Here is a 16,163-nt window from a genome sequence, read left to right as displayed (position 1 = left end):
CTCGGGGATACATTCCCTCGCTTAGTCCGGCCCTGGCTAAAGAAGAGGATGACAATGAGAAATGAATGAAATGCTGGAATGAAGAAGGTAGGAGGAAAAGAGAAAACACATGCACATGGTGTTTGTCCACCACAAAGTCCACTTGGCGCGAGGCGGGATTCAACCAGTGAACCCACATACCAGAACACTCTGCCACTGAGCCAAGGCTGCCTCGTGGGGTGGTCTGGAAAAGTTGTATACTTGACCAAACTTGTCGTCGCTTGCGCTGATTAAAACAAATAACAAAGTAAGAAATGGAATAGGATATCAAAACTGCTTGGAATTGAAAGTGCTTGATTCAGGGGCGGATCCAGGACCGACTTCTAGGGGCGGGGGCGGTGGGTTGTCATACTGCTAATTTGAAGGGCTCCAAACTTTAGGATGAGTTTTATTTATATATATATAAAATAAGAAAGTTTTCTCTTCTGGGGGGGTGGGGGGTGATACCCCGAATCGCCTGCCCTGGATCCGCCCCTGGCTTGATTACAGAAGAACATGTTTCTCGCTAGATTTGTAAATAAGTCGCTTAATTCCAAGGTTACTAATATTATATATATATATATATATATATATATATATATATATATTGTCGCTCTACTTGGAAGTCGAATCCCACAAATTTAGCGACATTTCCCTCAAATTGGATACACTTCCGCTAGACAGTAGCGCTACTGGCGACTTAGCGAAGAATGATGGAAGAAGAGGAAGAAAAAGAAACGTACTCTATAAAGGCAAGCACCAGAAGAACCCAGAGCACAGAAGAAAAGAAATTCCTGTTTTCTACGAGTCATATTTCAGAGATGCCTCAACTTTAGTGCAGTAAATTGATTGGTCGAGAAAGAATATATATATATATATATATATATATATATATATATATATATATATATATATATATATATATATATATATATATATATATATATATATATATATATATAATATGTGTGTGTGTTTGTAATCTTCCTTTTTCCTTTCTTTAGCTGCTTTACCTCTGGATCTGATTTCCAATTTTCAGTTTAGACAGAACGAAGACAAGGTGAGTAGGCAAATTCTAAGAAATTATTTTCCTTTGCTTTCAGCAACAGAGACGCGAGAATTCTGATCTCTGGCCTTGAACCAAGATCTGGAAAGGTTGAAAAAATATGAAGCTGTTCTCTCTACTACATCACTAACTTCAAAATGGTTTCTAAGATTCAGTTTTCTAATACCAACATTTCTATATTGGGATTTAACACTTCAGGAGTCGCGTCCCTGTTTTGTAACCGAAAGGTCGCGCACGGTTCCTTCTACCGTGTTGTTAAAATTAAATTAAATGATATGTAGTTTGTTCAGAATATTGTTTCAAGCAAGCTTTTTAAAAGTTTTAAATACTTCATTTTGGTTTCCATATGTAGCAAAAACTTTAAGAATGATTAAAAAAAATGGATCAAAAGATTGCGATCTTGGCCAATAATTAGTTTTTGGATCAGGGGCCATAAAATTTTTGAACGGGCCCTAAATCTAGTTTTCGTATTTTCTACAAAATAACCACATCACACTGTGTTAAGTGATAGTTTGGGTTTGGCTACACCATATGTAGCTCTCCAGATATAAGGCCTACAAGAAAATTTTTGATTGGAATATATTGGATCTTTTGGACCAACTGGATCAGGAGCCACAAAATTTTTGAACAGCCCTTAAAGCGAGTTTTCGTATCTTTTACGGAATGAGCACATCATACTGAGTTAACTGATAATAGTTTGAGTTTGGCTACACTATACGTAGTTCTCCAGGTATAAGGCATCCAACAAAATTTTTTATTGAAATATAGGGAGTTTTTGGATCAAGGGCCACAATATTTTTGAACGGCTCCTAAATCGAGCATTTGTATTTTCTACAAAATAACCACATCACACTGTGTTAAGTGATAGTTTGGGTTTGGCTACACCATATGTAGCTCTCCAGATATAAGGCCTACAAGAAAATTTTTGATTGGAATATATTGCATATTTTGGACCAACTGGATCAGGGGCCACAAAGTTTTTGAACGGCCCCTAAATCGAGTTTTTTTTAACATAATAAGCACATCTTTGTACTATCCTACAAAGAACAGGGAACACCTAAAGTTATATTTTTAGAATTACTCTTTCGAAGAGCTTTCATTTCTATTTTCCAATCGATTTAAGTTTAATTATTTTCTGATAGTGCTCCAGATTCAAGTACAATGTTTAAAGTATTCATCGTAATCAGTGTTTCAGAAGATCTCATTCCGGGGGCTAGTAGGGATATCTATATATAAAAATCCTGTTGTAGAAGCACAAGTTCTCTTAATGGCAGTTTTATCAGCAACTAACCATTGTTTCATGGTCTTTCTCGTTCCGAACAAAGACAGAAAAGTGTCAGCCCTTTTTGGTACTGAGTTTTGAAAGGATGTTGGTTTGATAATACAATTTAGTTTTTTTTTTAAATTGTTTTATGATGTTATTCGAATCTAAGTTATTTTTAAAATCGAAAAGTAACATAGGCCTCCTTATTTGTTGAAGTAGCGCCAGAGGTTCTGAAAAAAAAAAGGGGGGTTTTGAAAATAAGTGTAGAAGGCTTGCATTTCGACTGTACCGACGGTATTGACATATATTCCTGTCGTAGTAATTCATTATTGCTTCAGTCGAAACCAAGCAGTCGCTGTTATAAGATTGTAGTCGTGTTGTGTGTTGTTCTCTGTTAACCAAACCATACTTGGTTAAAAATTGTAATTTTAACCACTTGGGATATCAGCTCTTTTTGTGGGTCTCAGCAGCTCTAGTGTTCCCACGAGATGAGGACATCTTTTCGAGACGAAACATGCTTTTTACGAGACAGGACAAGAGAACCTGAAGTCTCGACTCGTTTCGTGGTAATACTATAGTTTTTAACTGTCCTAGATATTTCCATATTTATGTGCCTGTCCAGTCTTGTTGTCATGAAAAGTATCGGAAAGTCACAGTAAAATCAGAAAGAGTTAAGAAAAAATTGTAGGACCCTCTGGTGCGAAGAATTGTTGGTTCAATGCAGGTCCATATGAATTCCTGATGGACATCGTGTCAGTAAGTTTTTTCGCAGTTCTCCCATTTCCTCCCACATTTCTCTACTAACATACCACAAAACGTTAGTAGAGAAAATTTAAAAAATAAGGTAAAATAAATTAGTTCTTAATTTGTTATATTCATCACTGCATATAAAATAATCAATAATGTTCGTGTAAAGTTGATATTTTATAAAATCGTTTCAGTTTGCAAACAGATATGTGCACGATCTTCTCTGGGTATCTGTAGATAAACAAATCTTAAAGTGAATTAGAGAGCAACGTTGAACTTTGACCTTTTGTGAGTGAAACAAGTATGGTTGTAGCCTTCTTCCTCCTTTTCTGTTCATTTGGTTTCGTGTTTTCTTCTTCTTCTTTTCATTAGTTATTGATTCATTTGTTTTGTGTGTTTGTTTTGAGTTCTTTTTTTCTCTCTCTCTTCAATTCTTTCCAAAAGCAAATTCCTTGAAACTACTAAACAATATGGCTTAATAAAATTTGATAAGAAAACGATGATTTAAATTCTCACTTTGATAAAATGGTTTAATTAACGGCACAGATTAACAATACAGTCATTAAAAAGTACAAATGAAAAGTAGAATAAGGTTTAAGAAAGATACTTATGAAGGTCGAAAACTTCTATGTCATTTGCGAATACATATGCTAGCTTGTAATGACACCTAGCACTGGTTGGTGCATGTTTTGGGCACTTCTTTTTCTTCTTTTATTACGCTCATACCTATCATCGTTAACGCGCTTGCTCTTACGTATGTAACCTCGCGTTGTTGTACGGGCGCTCCAGCTTTGTCCCGCCCTAAATCGGAAGAGATTCAATGCTAGTTTGTAGTAAACATTTAGCATAGGTTAGTATATTTTTTTCGCATTTATTTTTATGGCATAGTGTATAAGTTATTAAGAGTTGGGAGAATTTTAATTTTTAAACAATTTCTTTTGGAGGCTCCCCTCAACTTTACTGGTGCCGGTGGTAAGTGGGAAGTTTAGTTATGTGCCTCTACCGACTATACAAAAAAAAAAAAAAAAAAAGGAAAATGTAGAAGGTATTAGGATAGCATTTCCATGAAGAAATGCAGCAAAACTGTTGTGTCTATTTGACCTCAAATTCTTAATCTATGTACAAACACCGTGCTCGTGGGTTTTCTCGGGGTTCTCCCGTTTCCTCCCACTTCCTTCATTCCACCATTTCACTCATTTCTCATTATCACCGTCTCCTTTAGACTAACCGGCATAACCGTGGGACGTTAAACTTAAAGATTTCATTTCATTTTCTTAATCTATGTATGAAAAAGATTGCTTTTAAACAAAAATCAACCTGTTCTAGGTGCACCTATGAAGCCAGATTTTTATTTGCTCTAACAACAATGGGTAATTTATTTCCTTGTTATTATTCAATTGGTTTAAAAGGGGGCACGGTAGCCCAGTGGTAGAGCGGTTACTTCTGGTGCGTGGGGTCGCTGGTTCGATCCCCGACGAAATAATTTTGTTGTGGACAGCATCTTGTCCGGGCTACTTCCGTTTCCTCCCGCTTTCTCATTCCACCTATTCTTCCATCATCAGTCACTTGGTTTTATCATCGTCTGCCTTAGCCTAGAGAGCATAAACGTAGAACGTTAAGCTTAGAGATTTCATTTCATTTTCTCTCCCTAAAAAAACTCAATTATATACAGAGTGGCCCAAAAGTAGGTATTATCAAGTATGACTTTTTTACTTTACTAAGATAATGAGTTTATCTGCTACAGTCTGTTCCAAGTTCAATGTATGAGTGACAAGAAGCTAAAAACAAATAATAAACTAAACTAATTCAAACTTGTATGGATAACAATAAGTACATTAAATAAAATGCCATGGACCGATCAATATGAGGGCCACCATGTATTATGTATTTTGTACCCTCATCACTGATATTTACTAGTACGGTGGTATTTTGATTACATTAGTGGTAGGTTTTCGTTAAAAAAAATGGAGGTTTTGGTAATAAAGAGTAAATAAAATGTGCCATAGCTCTAGGGCTAGTTCTTTTCTGTACCTAGGTATAATCCAACTTTTCGAAAATAGGAGTATCACTTCGCCTTTCGATTACAGCGCCACTACCATTAGTTCTCCGTACTCTAAACTTATAGTACTGTGCAGTATGGTCTTGTCAGCTCTTGCTGCTAGTTAAGACAAAGAGAAAATTAAGTTTGGGTATTCAAAACTGACAAGTCTATCCTAGGATTTTGTAAAACAAAACTAGAGCAAAAAAAGGTAATGAGATCGTAACAAAATGAAATTTAACACTTTTCGAATGGAAACAGATTGTGATGCTGGATAATGAGAAAACGGGTGAAAGAGAAATGATCTACGTAGAATGGGAAAAATCTAACACAGCGCTTGCCTGACACTGTTGGCAGTGTTGAATTCAGACATTTTCACCCGGGGGGGAATATGAACTTCTCGGGGCAGGGGAGTTTGGGTGAAGTAATTTGTACATTTTGTGATTGAAATTTTGAGAGTTTCTCCGGGTGGGGAATGAATTTTCTTCGCGGGAGAGATTCCGCCCCGGGCTACCCGCTGAATTCCTCCCTGACTGTTGGCAATACTCTACTGGTGATGGTCCCCTTGGCATGTTGCAATCCATCCTTGTAATTCTGGTCGTTATTCTATGGTTGACATGATGGCTTCGGACAAAATTTTGACGCGAAAACGATACAAACAATATAAGTTTCGTACATCGAAATGATCTCATATAAAAGCACTCTTTAGACAACAAATTCATCGTTGACATCTACTAAAATAGACACGTAATTCAGAACGTATTGGCATTTTAGTTTGGGTAAAATCGGTGCACGAAAAACTCGCTGAGCCGTATGCAGAGTCATTTTGACACGTGATTAGTGCCATACTAAAAAGTACGACTAACATAAGGTTCCTGTAGTAGTCAGGCCTTTAGTGTGACTCTAATCATTCCTCAAAACGACTCTGCATAAGACGGATTATTTCTTAGGTAATGTCGGAGCATATCTTCCTGAGGACATGTTCTTTGGTTTTGTTGAAAGACCTCGGTCATTGAATTTTTTAATTCAGTGAATCAAAGGCAGTGTGAGGGAAGACCTTACGTAGACTGACGTCAGATAAAGCGATCTTTACAAATACGGATAAAAAGAACAGCCTGTTTTTTTTATTCATTAAGAAATACATGGGAAAGAAAGGATCACAACAATATAGAAATTCTTATAGAAAAATTAGAAAACACATTTCTTATAGAAAACACATTTCAAGATTGATGTGGATTAATTTTCACATGAAATTTGGGAGAAAATAATCGAATTGAAATGCGATTCAGATGCCGAAGAACTGTTTCAATTAACATCTTTGGAAGAATTTTGGGTTTGTTTCCTGTTTATTTACCCAAGAGTTACCAAAGAAGTCTTCAAAGTTGTTGTTCAATTCTCGACAACTTACATCTGAGAATCAGGATTTTCGACGTTCACCATAATACATTCAAAGTATCGCAACCGTTTGGAAGTGTAAAGTAAACTCAGTTGTGCTTTGTCACCCAATATCAAGAAACCTGTGAACGAAGAGCAGTGACAGCTATTAGACTTTTTTTTTTCCTTTGCTCTTACTTGATAAATTTTTGAACTCCGCTTTATACACTGAAATAGCATTTTGTACTCATTGTTAATAATTTTGTATAATAATAATAATAATAATAATAATAATAATAATAATAATAATAATAATAATAATAATAATAATAATAATAATAATAATAATAATAATAATAATAATAAAGTTTTTAATTACGTAGAAATCTTGAACAGTAATAGAAAATACAAAATGTCAAAACATGTAGCGTTTTGAAGTAGAATGTAAATCTTTATTACAAGTTATATTTTATTCATAATTTCATATTTTACTTCTGTCATACCTTCGGACCCCCTTACTCGCTCTTCACGTCTCCTAAGTTGAAAACCACTGGTCCAAATGAACTGTAAGCTGTACTGAAAAAAAAAAAAAAAAATGAAAACAAAAATAATAAAAAGAAAGAAATTAAATCTTTCACTTTAAGTTTCACAATTATGATCTTTAGAGTAAGTGAGATGATGATTAAGGCAAGCGAATAATAATGGGAGAATTTGTGGAATGAGAAAGTGGAAGGAAATTGGAACAGTGTTTATTCCAGACATGTTTTTTGGGGGGCACTGCTCCCTGGAGCTCTGAGAGTGCCCCTCCCAGAGGACACCAAAATAATACGTCTGTAACATAATAATAAATAGAATAGTACCAGCAGTGCCCCCCCAGAATATTAAGTGCCCCCCCGAAACATTTTTCCTGAAAGAACGACTGAATGGGAATATCCCGAGAAAAAACACACGTGAAATAAATTAAAATTTAAAATACAATTTTAACATTGACCTGGTAATAAAATATCAAATGAATTAGGTTTGTTATTTTTCTTTCATAGAATTTCAGTCCAATCTGACATATGTCCGAAACTTATTATTATTCGCAATATATATAAAAATTGTGTTCAATCACGATATTTCAGAGTACAGAGTTTTGTTATGTTTGTCACACAACACATGGTATTATAAATAGCTTAAACGCTTATGTTCTAAAAAACAAAGTACATAATCAATTTTATCAGTATTATATTTTACGATAACATTGAGCGTCGAACTTTGATAACATGTTGAATCACGTGTTTTTTTTTTTTTTTTTTTTTTTTTTTTTTTTTTTAGTATAATATGACTTTGTTCTTATGTAGGTTATCTGTATAAGTGAATGAGAGTTTCTTGTCAACAATCCTGTAGATAGAAAAGTATTATTCATAAAAAATAAACAAATAAAAGAGATATTAATAAGAATTGTAGGAAAACCGCGTCTTTCAAGCAGGCTGGTAACCGTCCAAAAATGTAGAGGGGGCGGTAGAAGTTACGGGGGCCCGATCCAACCATATTATAGTTCATTTGCAAGCCTACCGTGAAAATTTTAGGGGGCAGTTAAAATTTAGGGGGACCCGGTCCCCCAAGACCACCCCTGGATACGGGCCTGCTTTCAAGTCATTAGAACTACAGTTATTGTAACAGAGTGGTGCTTGAGCGATTGACTAGAAATTCAAACTCCGATTAGTGACAATTTTACAGTCTTGTTTTATTACAAGTGTAAACTCTTTAGTCAGTACAGAAAAGGCCGTGGATCGTGTTCAGAGTTGATGACGATGGATTTTGGTGAGTCAGAGTAGGTGACAGTGGATGATAGTGGTTCATGGCTAGTGGTGGGTCACGGTGAATCAGAGTGGGTCACGGTGGGTGGTGGGTCAAGGTTTCATTGACCCACGCCAACTCTGCCCCTGCTGACTTCACCTAATACATTTCTGTGAAAGTACAGAAGGAAAGTTACGGGAATATGTTTCATATTTTTGGTCATATTTTATTTTATGATGACGATTGTATCTTCGTGATTCTTTTTAGATAGCCAGTTGAGATTTTGGTCAGAGTGGAGGCCCCTTGTCCACCTGGAGGCTCGCGGCTATAGCCCCCCCTAAGCCCCTCCCTTAATCCGGCCCTAGTAATATATTATAGTATAGAATTATTTTACTATCTGTTTGCATAGATTGTTAAAATGAAAATACCGCTAAATCAGGGGCGAACCAAGAATTTTTTAATGAGAGGGGGTCCAAAGTTTGACGGGGTTAAATAAGTACAAGATACTACGTCTATGAACCGGTGTTATTCTACATCCGAAAAAATATAAGTATAAAAAATTTAATTGTCATGTACTGTTACTTATATTCTCAGCAAAAATGATAGAATTAGATTCCTTTGTAAGGAATGAAAGAGTACAAATGAAGTATAAGATGCAAATCTTCCGGCTCCATCAATCATTTCCCTGTTAAACAAGTATAGCTTTATTGACAAAGTGAACAAATATATGTTGAAAAATGAAATGAAATGAAATCCTTAAGTTTTACGTTCCACGTTTATGCTGGTTAGGCTAAAGGAGACGATGATAATGAGTGAAATGAAGAAAGTGGGAGGAAACGTAAGAATCCCGAGAAAACCCACGAGCACGGTGTTTGTCCACCACAAAGTCCACACGGCGCGAGCTGGGATCGAACCAGGGACTCCAAGCACCGGAGGTGAACGCTCTACCACTGAGCCACCGCGCCCCTCAAATATATGTTGAGTTACCAGGTTGGAGGAGGGGTCCGAGCCTGGTGAACCCTCCCCTTAGGTGCGCCCCTGCATTACATAACATGTTTTGTTAAGAGGTTTGTACGTTTCACAAACATCTATTAAGCTTAATCATTGTAGAATCTCTCTTATCCTAACAAGCTCATAAAATATGTAGGTTTGTAGTTCATTACTAGCAGGTGTACCCCTATATGTTATGAGGAGGTTTCAAAAAGTCTATACTTGGAGGGAATCCGGAACAGATGGAGCTAGTGGCGCGGATTTCTGTTTAACTTTGTGCGGGCATTCAGGTTTGTCACATATAAACTAATAAAACATTGTTTTATGAGGATTTTAACTCTGAAGCACGATGGTACTTATATTATACCACCTTTTAGATAACGTTTTAGAAACACCGTACCGCAGAGAGTTAATATATATACGTAAGCCCAAGCAAACTCCAGAGAATTCATCCCCTCCACGATCAGCACCCAAGGGTAGGACATCCTTGTGTGAGCCCCTGAATCAGTGGAGTGGAGAACCACCCAATGCAGTTCCGTGGAGAACCCAGAATTAATTTTAAGCTCTCCCCAAGATATGTTTTTCTAAAAATGATTTACATTCTGTCAAGAAAATACCAGGAATTGTACATTTACAAATCCCAATAAAAGGGAGCGTCGAAATTATTCTTGTCGCTACGTTAGCACAACTGCCCTCTGTGCTTACGCGGAATATGAGCGCCATCTGTGAGTTAGTTTGTTTACAGTGTCCCATTTGTCAGTTCATCGCAAGTGTTTGTGGGTGATTTCTACCTAGGTACAATGGATAAAACTATCAAGCAAAGAGTCTGTCTGAATTTTGCATTGCAAATGGAATTATGTGTGCCGAAGCGCTGAAAATCTTACACAAGGCTTGCGATGAATCGACTTTATCAAAAACACGTGCGTATGAGTGATACAGTGCATTCAAAAGCTATCGAGAGGTGGTATAAGATTTGGCTCACTCTGGTCTACCATCAACGTCTTCAACTGAACTTAACATCGCTAAAGTAAAGAAAATGGTGACTGAAAATCGTCATTTAAGTCTGAGAGAGATAGCCGCTGAAATTTGTGTCTCATGAGTCAAGTTGTACCATTTTAAACGATCGTTTGGGCATAAAACGTGTTGCTGCTCGACTAGTGCCGACGCACCGACTCATAAGACTATCATTGTGAACGAATTTCTGGTGAAAAACTAAAAACTAAAAACTAAAAAAAAAAAAAAAAAAAAAAAAACTTCTGGGACAACCACGGTATCCCCCTGATCTGGCTCCGGCCGACTTTTTTATTTTTCCAAAACTCAAATTACCACTTTGAGGCACCCGTTTTCATTCGGTAGAAGACATCAAAGAGAATTCGGGGCGAGTACTGAAGTTGATTCCGGAAAGTGCGTTTCAAAAATGTTTTGATGATTAGACTATTCGTTGGCATAAGTGTATTATTTCGAAAGGGGCCTACTTTGAAGTCAATACAATAAATTTGGATGAATAATGCATATTTTGCTTTATTGACAAATTCCAGTACTTTCTTCACAGAATGTGTCTATGAAATTTCATGAACAGAAGTGCATAGAACCATTAATGGGAAAGTAGACTACTCAATGGTCAACCTTACCCTACATTGTAATTGGGGTTTTATCAACATAAACACCTACGAAAAAAGTAAAATTACGATTAGAAGTGTCGAAACTGTTGGATAAGAGATGGTACATTGTTGATTATCCTACATACGCTTTAAACTACAGCGAGCCAACGTGTTTTGCAATACTCAACCCTACCGATCATTAACCAACCATTCACCCACGTTGGGCCTACCAAGCCGACCATTTTCCTAAGTTGGATCTACCAAGCAGATCATCAATCCACTTTGAACTTACGAAGTATGCTCCTAGGGAATGTAATAGCATCGTGGAGAATAGTGACTCTATTTGGATTTTGTTCCGGAATCGATTCCATTCAATCCATTCCAAACTCCATGCTTCATTGGTGAATAATGGGGTCCAATCCTATACTTTCGGGGCCCGATATCTAGAGACATCGGGCCCCGGGCTGATTTGTGACATCACTACTGTGCTTAGGGAACCACGACCTTTACATTGCCACCTCCCGCGTCCAAAGACTACATATTTCATTGGTGAATAGAAAGGACCCAAGCTTGGAACTTCGGAGATTGATTTCTGGGTTTCCGGGCCCCTTTTCTGACATCACCGCGGCGCTCAGGGACCATTATTTATCGCTACCACTCGCGACCAAAAACTCCATGTTTAACATGGCTTCCTTACCGCAGGAGAAACAACTCCATGCTCTTTATATGTTATCGATTGTACATCATATTATTGAATAGGTTATGTGAGCGTCCACGCTCACAGAAGGATCAGGATGATGTCCTTAACTCATCAACTCACTTGAGGGTAACTGGAAGGCCAGTTGGAAGTTGGCGAGCCTAGCGCGACGAAGCCTAAGAGCGAGCCACTCAGCGGAAAGAAAAAGAGAAGACACCCACGCCTCGCTCTCATTTTTGGCGATTCAGGTCATTCGACTCTCATTTTTCGACTCGGATTCGTCTCTCAGAAACCAGTGAGAAGCTCCAATTCTTCATAGCATCAGTGATATATAAAGTCATTATTTTAACCAGTCCAACGCAGTCTCCAGTTGAAGAGCCAATCATTCGAAGAAGAAGCTGAGGAAACTATCCGGGAGAAGACAGCTTCCAAGAAGGAATCCACCACGTGGGCTAAGAAGGGGCAGACATAATTGCGGTCCTTGAGCGTCTTCCAGCAACTATAAGTTAAGTAAAACGATTTCTTGGGAACGGTGGACGAATACCTTAAATTACCTTTTTTTTTTCTTAAATTCATTCATAATTTTATCACCCTCCATTCTCTTTGCATTCTGTCCATTTTATTATTTCATTAAGTCAGCCGACATCAGTATTGCAGACAGAATTTAACTTCCACTTGTGTCTAACTTACCTTAGTTCAAATAAATAGTTTATAATACCTAAACAGTTCTCTTGTTTAGTTATTGAAACAGTGTGCCTTTTATGTCTAGGTAGCCGCTTCACGGCCTATGTCTCTGTGTGGTATTTCTCTCTGCCATCGCGCGTAACCTCTGTTGCTATCGAGACCGACAATAAACTTGTTTATTGTTCAGGGTTTGTGTTTCCCTGGTTTTATTGATTGGATAATTTTCCAAATTATCACAATCAATCAAATCGGCGTGCACAAATATGAAGATTATGAGACTCAGGTGCAGTTTTACTATAAGGAGGCAGGTTTAGGGCCGTGCTCGATAAAAAAAAAAAGCTTTAATTTGGCACACAGTGTGGGATTTTGCAGGGACCCATCAGATAAAGAGAACAACCATTTCACGCTTTGTTATAGAGAGAGGGAACCGATACAGTATAGTTTTAACGTCTTTTGATTCACCTTCTATATTTACTGCGAACATCTCAAAATTTCTATACTGTTTTCTGCATTTTGTTTCCGTATTTCAGGTAATTCATTCACATTCGTCCATTTTTCCATCCATTTTAGTAGTTGTAGAGCATTATTTTCATGTTATGGTGTTTTATTCAGAAGTCAAATGTATGTATGTGTATGGAATATGTTAGAGTCGTGAGTGAAGTGCATTCTATGTCCGCTGATTTAGGCACAGAGTTAGTCTTTGTTAAGGAAAGTTTTCGACCACGTGGCTAGCATCATCGCCTTGTTTGTTTCCACAAGCATCACGTTCATAAGTTCATTTCATTCCTAATTCATTTTTCTCAAACAGTGTTATTTTCGTGGTATTACTAAGTCATTTCATCATTCTTCGAGTAGCCCTCCCAAATAGAGAAAGATCGTATTCTCATTCATTAGTGTATGATATTACGTTGTGGGAAAATGGCGATGAACATCGACACTTTTAAAGAAGCAATGAAGTCCCTTATGGATGATCAGTCAAAAGAATTGACAGAAAAATTGCAATCCAATAAAGAAGAGCTCACAGACCAGCTCAATAAAAACAAGGAAGAGTTCACAGACCAGCTCAATAAAAACAAGGAAGAGCTCGTTGACCAGCTCAACGAAAACAAGAAAGAGCTCACGGAAGAATTCAATGAACAGCTACAAGCCACAGAACGAAAACTTTCCGGAACAATGACAGCTATTGAGAACCATATGCGCTCAGAATTTAGTGACGCGAACGAGGAAATTAAAAGCGAACTATCGACGATGTGCGACGTCGTCATTTCAATCATGCAACACACTGAGCAAGCTCTGGAAGAAACGCGGAAGAGTATCCAATCCCTTGATAACCGGTGTTCTAGCCTAGAAACTGTAGTTGCTAACAATAAAAGTGCTATTCTTAATTTGGAGCACAAAACGGGTGTCATTTTTAAAGCCACACAATCAGTACAATCTGACTGCGCGAACGCCTACAGTCATATCTCTTCCAGAGTTATTGAAGTTGACCATTCCCTTACAAATTTCGCCCAGAACTTTAACGACTGCATATCGAATCTTACAACCGAGATGGAGAGAAACCGTGATGCTAGCACCCGCCAATCTCAATCTGTGCTAGCACAAGTCCAGGCACTACGCCAGGAAACTTTTACCGGTCAATTCGAGCTGCATCAGCGTTTACTAGCTCTAGAAAATAGACAAGAACGGCACTATCGTTCTTCGGAACACGTTCAACTGCAGGGTCAAGGGGACAACTTTTCCCAAAACCAGCATCTTCTGAATGTAAGGGAACCCGCCACTGTGCCCTTGTTCGGTGCCAGGCAACGTCGCACACCCTCTCGATCCGCCCAGTTTTCACAGGCGACATCCGCATGCGAAGGTGACCTTAGCCCAAAATTTCAGGATGAGGCCTATGAAAGTGAATCCTCAGGGTCAGAAAGTGAAAGTTACCGTCACCCTACACCTCGCGTCAATGTCCGTTTTTCTGATTTGGCCCACCTCACGAAGTTTTCGGGAACTGGTGCTTCTCTATTACCTGACACGTTTTTGGCCAAATTTGAGAGCGAGATGTCATTTCTTCGAGTTCCTCGTTCACAGTATCTAGAATTGTTGCAGTTCTGCCTCGAAGGTGACGCCCTTTCATGGTTTCAGTTAAACAGAACGAACATTCGAAACTACCAGGAATTCCGAACTGAGTTAAGAGCACACTATCAGAATAGCTTCATAGTCGCAAATAAACTGACTTTATTGCGAACGCAACATTTTTCGCCATCTCGTCACACCTCCGTCGAATCGTTCGTAGTGAGTCGTTTTCAAGACATTAGAGCTTTGTGTCCTTCTATTTCTGACACGGAAATCATTTCCACACTGATTCCTTTGTTGCCTACGCGATTTCAGACCTACCTGGTGGCAACACAACACGAGAGGTTTCATGACTTTGTTTCCTGTGTTCAGAGGCTTGAAGCGTTACAGGGATCAGTGACAGACACCCGTTCCGCGGCGCCCGGTTCCAGTAGATATTCAGCGCCTCGCCTCAGCAACAACCCTCGTCCTGCATATTCGTCTCAATTTCCCCGTAATAATAACATACAGAATTTTCCAGCATCAAATAGTCACGTTCCTTCCCGCACGTTCCAGAGGCAAGTTAATCACGTTGCACTTGAGAATGACGAAACCTCTCGCAGGAACCGTGATCACTTAATTGAATCACAGCCTTCTCGTACTTCCCTCAGACGTCCAGCACGGGCTGCACGTAATAGACGCCGTAACCGTAACCATAGCTTACAACCACGTGATACACAGGAATCTTCCCGTTCCCAACAATCGCAGGTTCGATTTCAGTCTCCTGCATCGGAACCGGAAAACGATTCCCAGTACGAGAATCGCAGGCCATCCCCACGACGCCCTATAAGTGACGATGAAATGTACTACCAACAAGAGCAGCATTTAAACTGACTCGCAGCTTTCTTGGTACGGAGGTCAAGAATAGCTTAGACACCGTGAACCGTGGTAGTGAATCCTCCAGTGAAGGAACTAGTTTCCAGTGTAAAACTGAATATAAGACCTTTTACGTCAGGCAGTCATTGCTATGTGTAGACCCACGAAGTGATACTTCTCAGTTTGTTAACCTTAGTGACGATGACAACGAAAGCGAGGATGAAATACAGACCCTTTCGAATAAGCAGTTAGACTTTCTCGAATGCACGTGCAGTTCGAAAGTCGTAGTAAATATTCTAGGTAAAGAATATACGTGCTTGTTGGACGGAGGAAGTGAATGTTCCCTCATAAGCAAAGACATGTGGTCTAAAATAAGCACTATTGTCTCGTCACCGCGACTCGAACCAGTTCCTCACGTATCACTCGTCGGATTCCACGGAGGCAAACGCGCCCATGTAAAGGGTAGAATTTCTATTCCCGTGAAACTTGGTCAACTAGAAATTATCATACCATTTCTTGTAGTGCCTAATATTAACGAGCAAATTATTCTTGGACTAGATGCACTTTCACAACTGCGTACTATACTTGATTATGGTAATTGCACGGCTACTTTTCATCATTCCGACTTTTGCGCTATTTTAAATATTTTGCCAGTGGCCAGTGAGAAAGAAAAACACAAAAGTAGTGATAATACTCAGTTTTATAGTAACAACATATGTGTCAGTACGTCTGTTGACTCTCAGTCAAATTCTAACCACGAACATCGTTTTGACGAGAGCTACGAGTTGCATTACGATCCTGACGATGTCACTCTTGAGGGTGACGAAACTTTTTTGAATGTAAATTCCCATAAGTTAGTAGCATTAGGTCGTACTTGCGTAGAAGAAAGTAATAACATTTTTAATGGACGGGGTATATCTCCAGAACAGCATCCAGAATTATTTGCTACTGATGCTGAAATACTTCAAGCGGTTGAATCTTCCCAT

At 38.5% G+C, this 16,163-nt stretch overlaps 1 long non-coding RNA gene across 1 annotated transcript in view; it reads right to left on the bottom strand.

Moving 5' to 3' along the window:
* LOC145669545 (uncharacterized) overlaps positions 1 to 16,163 on the bottom strand; it is an 80,336-nt gene that overhangs the window by 14,979 nt on the left and 49,194 nt on the right. The window contains exon 2 of the long non-coding RNA XR_014128212.1: positions 7,011 to 7,083. This is a non-coding gene — a long non-coding RNA (uncharacterized LOC145669545). The remainder of the gene's footprint in view (positions 1 to 7,010; positions 7,084 to 16,163) is intronic.

Source organism: Thermobia domestica, chromosome 14 (genome assembly GCF_964235325.1).
Source record: "Thermobia domestica chromosome 14, izTheDome1.hap1.1, whole genome shotgun sequence".
In the NCBI taxonomy this organism is placed as follows: domain Eukaryota; kingdom Metazoa; phylum Arthropoda; class Insecta; order Zygentoma; family Lepismatidae; genus Thermobia; species Thermobia domestica.
The sequence above is the reverse complement of the archived record's forward strand: the minus strand, read 5'-3'. Positions and strand labels throughout refer to the sequence as shown.